Raw genomic sequence first — 6,326 nt, 5'->3', positions numbered from 1 at the left:
TTATGGTAGAACTACTACGAATGTTATTCTTGCCAAACTCTGCTTCAGCCAGTCAAGACAGTTTTAGTCCTCTGGTTTGTATAAATAGCTAGGGGAAGGCATTAATGGGGCTGATTTGAATGACACTGAAACATATTCATGTGGAAAGAAAAGGAGAAGAACTTTGCCTTCTTTTCCCCTCTGTAAAACGAGTTGTCAAGTCTGAGTTTTGCTGAGTCTATTTGTGTGTGAGATTCTTTGTGTGCCATTTTTTCTTCCATGCAACTGTTTGGCTGTTACTAAACCAATAAAAGAAAAAAATGACCTTTCATAGCATGTTCAATTTTTTGTTAAAAATGGGAGTCTGTCTTATGCATGGTTTTGGAAAACTCCCAGTCTGTAACACAGAATGGCTGGGTTTTTTCCTCATGGTTTTGATCAAGTTGTGGTACAAAGAAAACTTTAAAAATTTTAAAGAACAACACTTCTTATGTGACGTTTAAGATACTGATGGAAAGAAATTGAGGTTAAGTCTTTGCTGACCAAACTGTCTAGTTGTTGCAAATCATTTGCTGTCTGTTTACCAATGAGGTGTGACAGTTGCAATGTGAAGGCACAAATGAGAGTAAAAACTCAGCTTTGGCTTTGAATTACCCTGTTTCTAAGGTTAAGTCTCACACAAACGTTATTTTAATGAACAGTTTGTATCTAATACAGTTTCATTTGAATGAGCAGTCTTTCTGTGTTATTACAACATTGCTGAACATTCCTGCTACTTCCATCTCTCATTAAAATAATAAAATGTAGTCATAAACTGTTGCTAAGGAAAGAAGTTGGCTCAGAGTGAGATACTCATTCAGCATTTCAGAAGTTATGCTGCACCAGAACGACACCACGCTCCTTGCAAAAGCCAGAAGAATAGTCAAAGGAAACCCTTGAATCTTGCTTGCACAGTGTGGAAGAAGTAACATGAGAAATGTATTTCAAAGACTCAGTGGGAGATGAAGCCTAGCCTGCTTCAGCACACAGAAGAGTGAGAAAAAATTTCTGTAACAGTAGTCTTGTTAATATTTTAATTTGTTGCTGTAAACCTTCCTGAAATATATTGTAAAGGAACTAGAGCTCCCAATATTTAGATTTTTTTTTTTAAAGAACTTTTTATTTTAGTTTCATTTGTTGTCATTTTTTTTCCTCTTCATGCATTTACTCACATTAACTGTTGAAATATACTCCATGCTTTTGGAAGACAGTCTTGAGCTATGCAGCCAAACCTTCTTCTATTAAAACAACAAAGGATTTATTTACAGAGTTATCTGAAGATATCAGGATTAGAAAAGAGGTTGTTCCTTCCCCTTACTGTCTTATGCTTATACACTTATTTTGCTGGAGGCTCAAGCATAGAACTGAAAATTTGTCCAGAGTGTTTGACCAGTAGGAATAAAGTCAAACCCATTTGAGTGATGTATATTAATCTTCTCCTGCTATGATGAAGTTGTTTGACTAACAGTTGCCATTCCTAAGACAGTAAGTTTAGTAACCCAAGAAGTTCATGGCAGAAAGGTCAATATTTCACTTGTCAGCACATTTGCAGGTCCTCTTGTGTTCATCCTGCTTTGTCATCTTTTCCTTCTCCAAAGCATTCCGTTGTTGAGAACTGGTATTATTGCTCCTTACTACATCTAGAAATTCAATTTTTTTTCTGCTCTCCCTCCTGAATTTTTGTTTGTTTGCTTTTAAGTTTTTAAGATAATGGCAATATTATAGTTCATCATCAACTTGATATTTCATACATCCTTTTTAAAGGAAGGCTTCTAAGACACCACTGCTCTCTCAGTTAGAAACGGTTTTGGTTATGGTCTAAAATAGTAACTAGTAACTAGACAGACTGAGCATCATCTGTTATCCAGAGAGCATTCAGTTGTTTGATCCCTAGTTCTGGGTTGGTGAGCAATCTGTTTGAGGTTTTTGTGGTTACGATGAATTGTTAGATGTAAATCACACTGTCAGGTTGTCATGACTTTAATTGGACTCAGAGCTCACAGTAATGTAAGATAAAGCAATCTATGAACTTAAAGGACAGTGTTTTTCCCTTGTTCTTGTCAGATAAAATCCTGGAAGCATTGCTTTCAGAGTTCATTGTCTGAAGGTTGAAAGTGGTCCTGACTCATTCACATGCAATCTGTTCAAACACTTACCTCCTAGAACCAATAACTTCTCTTCCTTTCATGCAACCAACTTTTTTTAAGGACTTCTGCCTCTTAAATTCTTGGTATTTGCCTGTTATTTGACTGATGATGACATAACTCAGTCAGCAGTCACCTCTGTCCATTGCGCTCATTGGGAAGACCAGGTATGGATTCAAGCAAGCTCTGAGATTTAGATGCATTTGAAGAGCAAACTTTGATTTCAACAAATACATCTTTACTTAGACCAGAATCTGAGTCATTTTTCATTCTATTTCTTCAAGTAGCTAGATTGACACTTACCAGAGACTGATTTTGAGTTTTTAGCTCAGATGTAAAGGGAAAATGAAAAGTTTGAATCTTGAAAGCAATTTTCTTCCTAATTCCCAGATGGTGAAACTGTTGATATAAGTTGTCCAGCAGCTATCTTTTCCAGCCAAACTGCTAGATCCATGGGACAATGATCATAACTGATTTCTCCAGGAGACAAATCATGGGAGGATACTAAGACATCCTTATGATGATTAGAAGTCTTCTAAAGGCTTAACAACATAGTCCAGATGACATTTTCCATGGATGAAGTTGGTGGGTTATTTTCTGGTTTCAATTGTTCTTGTCTTTTAAATCTAAACAATGACTTTGTGAAAAATTGAAACTACAGAGAAACTCCCAGACCATCTGTCAAAAAAATGTTTGTAATGAACTTTCCTTTCTGTAAGTGACAAAGTTCAGAAAGAAGTTCTAGATTAAAAAAACCCAAAAGCTTTTATTGATGACCTTGAGGTTCTATCCCTGACATCAGTTTAAAGGAAAAGAATAAAATTGGGTCCTATGATAAAACAATAGAGGTAACAATCCATCCTCAAGACTAAGATTCAGCAGTCTGCATGTAACTTTTTTTCTTAGTATTTGCATTCAAATAATGAAGAATTTCACTGAATTTATGTTACTTATTTTAGACTGTCTGGGCTAGTTTCAACTTTCTACAGACATATTGTTGCTGCAGAGTAGGTCTCTGTGTGAACAAATGTATTTTGATTGATTAAAGAGGAGGAGGAGGTACTGGCATGGGTTTATGCATGCAAAAATCTGTGTCTGCACCTGACACTGTGGATATGATCTACTAGTGCTCAGTTGTTGGTAACCTAATTTTTTCTTCTAGTGAAATAAAAGCACATAAGAAATTGCTCATGCTGAACTTCTTAGGATATATCTGTATCATCTGTCATCATGAGCAGGGAAATTTAGTGAAGAAACAGTAAAGAGTATTTGAGAGATTTTCTTAACTTCTCCTTTTCTTGTCTTGGTCTATAATTCGCCTGAACACTTTTGCTAAATACTGTTGCTGTTATCCTAAAGCATCTTACGGTACTCTTTTCAGTCATCTGTGAGACTGATAATTTCATCCAGGAAAAGAATCCCCTTCTTTAACAATTAATTATTTTTTTGCTATGTCAATAATCTTCTTAGCATACTTTCACATAGCTGACATTAGTAATTTAATTTTTTGTCTACTATGTAGCAGTAAGTAGGACTTGCTGTGCCTGCCTGATGTGCCATGGAAACAGCGTTCTCCTTTTTCCAAAGATAGAATATAGGAAATTTCTACTTATGCAAAGTATTAAGATATGTAGTCATTTTGGTCTTTTATAAAATAATTTCAGTTGGAGGGAACTCCCTGTTTAATGTATGGCTAGATTATACCAGATTGTCCAGGGCCTTCTTCAAGTGATGTTGTGAAATATCCATACTCGAAGATGTTCAGGCCTCTTTAGTAACCTGTTTCTATGTTTGACATCCTTCATTGCAGTTCCTAGTATCTACTTAGCATATCCCTGTTAGACTTTGTATCTGCAGCTTATCACTGTGCATTTTCAAGAATAGTCTGACTTTATGTGCTATCATTAGGTACCTTTACACAGATCAGTTTCATTAGAAGGGAGTGAGAACTTTGAAATTATATCTAACCTCTCGCGGCTGGGAGGGAAGGTGAAGATACTGAGAAAAAAAATGTAGGCATAAGAAAACATTTCTTGAACGTCTGTAGCTCAGATTATCTGCAAATTTTTAAGTTTATATATGCTATAAGTTGATAAATATAAATACAGACACATAGCATGTGTGTATCTTGTTCCAAGACTCTGACATAGAATATGTGATCTAGAGGTTAAATGCAAAGCTTTTGGGACATTGTACAGTGACATATTATTTTTCTTCATGTAATAGCATTTTTTTTCAGAGCTTTATAACATATTTTGGGAATAATGGCACAACAGGTGAGGTAAGTTGTTCAAGAGATACTCATTGTCATTGAACTGTTTAGTCTGAATGTTACAAAGTCCTCCTGAAATAAGTCCGTGTTCAGTTTCATAAAACACCAGGGTAAAACTTAGCTTTTAGATTAGTAATATCTATAAAACCTTGAATCATACATTTTAGGATTAATAAGTGTTGTTACATGTTGTTTTTATTATTAAAATGTTCTCTTAAAAAGTAAGAGTTGCACTTTGTTGGAAGACAGTACATGAACTTAATACAGGGATTAGCTACCCCAAAAAACAACCACAACTTTAATTCTGTTTCAAAGTTGAAGGATCGATGCTCCAAACTTTTTTATCTCTTTGAATTAATCAGTTAGCATAATTTGTTTCTTTGAAGGTCAAATATAACCACATCCTTTTTTAATTCAAGAGAGTCACTATATCTTTAAGTAGGATGTTTTTAGGTGGCTGTTTCCACTACACTGGAGTAGCAGAAAACATTCCACATTAAACAGTTAAGGGACTAAGAAAGTGACAAACAAAGCATTGCACCCATCCAGAGATAAGCAAAGTATTAGAACAGGAATAAGTGTAATGGAGACTGTTAAATTATTTGTAATTGCATAAAGAGAAAGTTTTAGTTTGGATGGTGAAGGACATACTCCATAACTGAGTAAACTAAAACTTCAAAGATTTTTTTTTGTGTTTGATTTAATTTATGATGTACTTCTTTTAAAATAGTTGGATTTTGTTGCTCGTTTTTTCTTGTTGTAGTTGTTGGGGTGGGGGGAGGTTGTTTGTTTTGTTGTGGTTTTTTTATCTTGGTCTGAATTTCACAGTCACCGTCAGTTCATAACTTCAAACTCATGGGTTATAAATGCATGGAATAGTCTCTTTATTTCCACTTCACATCAATCCTAGCAGAAAGGAAAACCCAACAGTTATCAAAGGATGGTGGTTCTCATCCTACATATCCTGCTACAATAACAGGACTCATGCCTGTTTTGACCTGCAGTGTTTCCCGTGGTGAGTGTGAATCTCAATCCAGTCTTCTAGAGAACCATTGCTGCCACTTCCTAAAGACAGGCATTATCCGTATTTTTGGGTCCAGACAGTATTAAATGCCTTTGGGAGCCATAGTGAAATTAAAGAACATCAACACTGTTTACATAACAGAAGTAACTGTATAAACTACTGGTGAAATATATACCCTGAGGCAATATAGACAGACTTGGAATGACTTGTAGAAGCAGCTTTTCGTAACATTTAGAGGATGGGGAGGGCCAAAAATAATCTCAGTGACAGTGTCAGTCTGTCACTGATCTTCAAATGTACCAAGTTGTCTCTGCTGCTCAAGCCCGTCTCTAAAACACGGTCACTGAAGACTTTTGAATGTGCCATTCTGGTTATTGCTTGCTGAGATATGCAGTCATGAGAAATACTGTGAGTTGTGCAATATGACAGTAGTTATAGATTGGTCTCTGTCAGAAAGAAGAAATACAGAAATAAGGATGTCTTGGAAACTAAAACATCAGATTGGTGTTGAAATGCAAAATAAAGTGATTAATGAAACAGCTGCTTTGTTCTGAGCGTGAGGAAGCTCCTGGGTTTTGTCTCAGTTGAGGTGAACCAGAAAGTATAACTTAGAGCATGAGGCCATTTCTGCAAATCTTTAGGACTGTTTCTTTATTGCACTGGCTAGATTCTATACTTTCAAATGTGATGATTCAGGATGGATAAACCTTATTTGCAAACAAAGCTTAAGAGTAAAAACTGAAATATTTTATAAGCTACATAACAAATCCTGTATGGATATTTCTCTTCCTAATAACTTTTCTCTTCTCTGGGGTTAACATGCAATGAACATGCAGAGAGATACATGTATAGCACTGTGTTCCCAGTC

Source organism: Chiroxiphia lanceolata, chromosome 2 (assembly GCF_009829145.1).
Source record: "Chiroxiphia lanceolata isolate bChiLan1 chromosome 2, bChiLan1.pri, whole genome shotgun sequence".
Lineage (NCBI taxonomy): Eukaryota > Metazoa > Chordata > Aves > Passeriformes > Pipridae > Chiroxiphia > Chiroxiphia lanceolata.
This window is presented reverse-complemented; position numbering follows the sequence as displayed.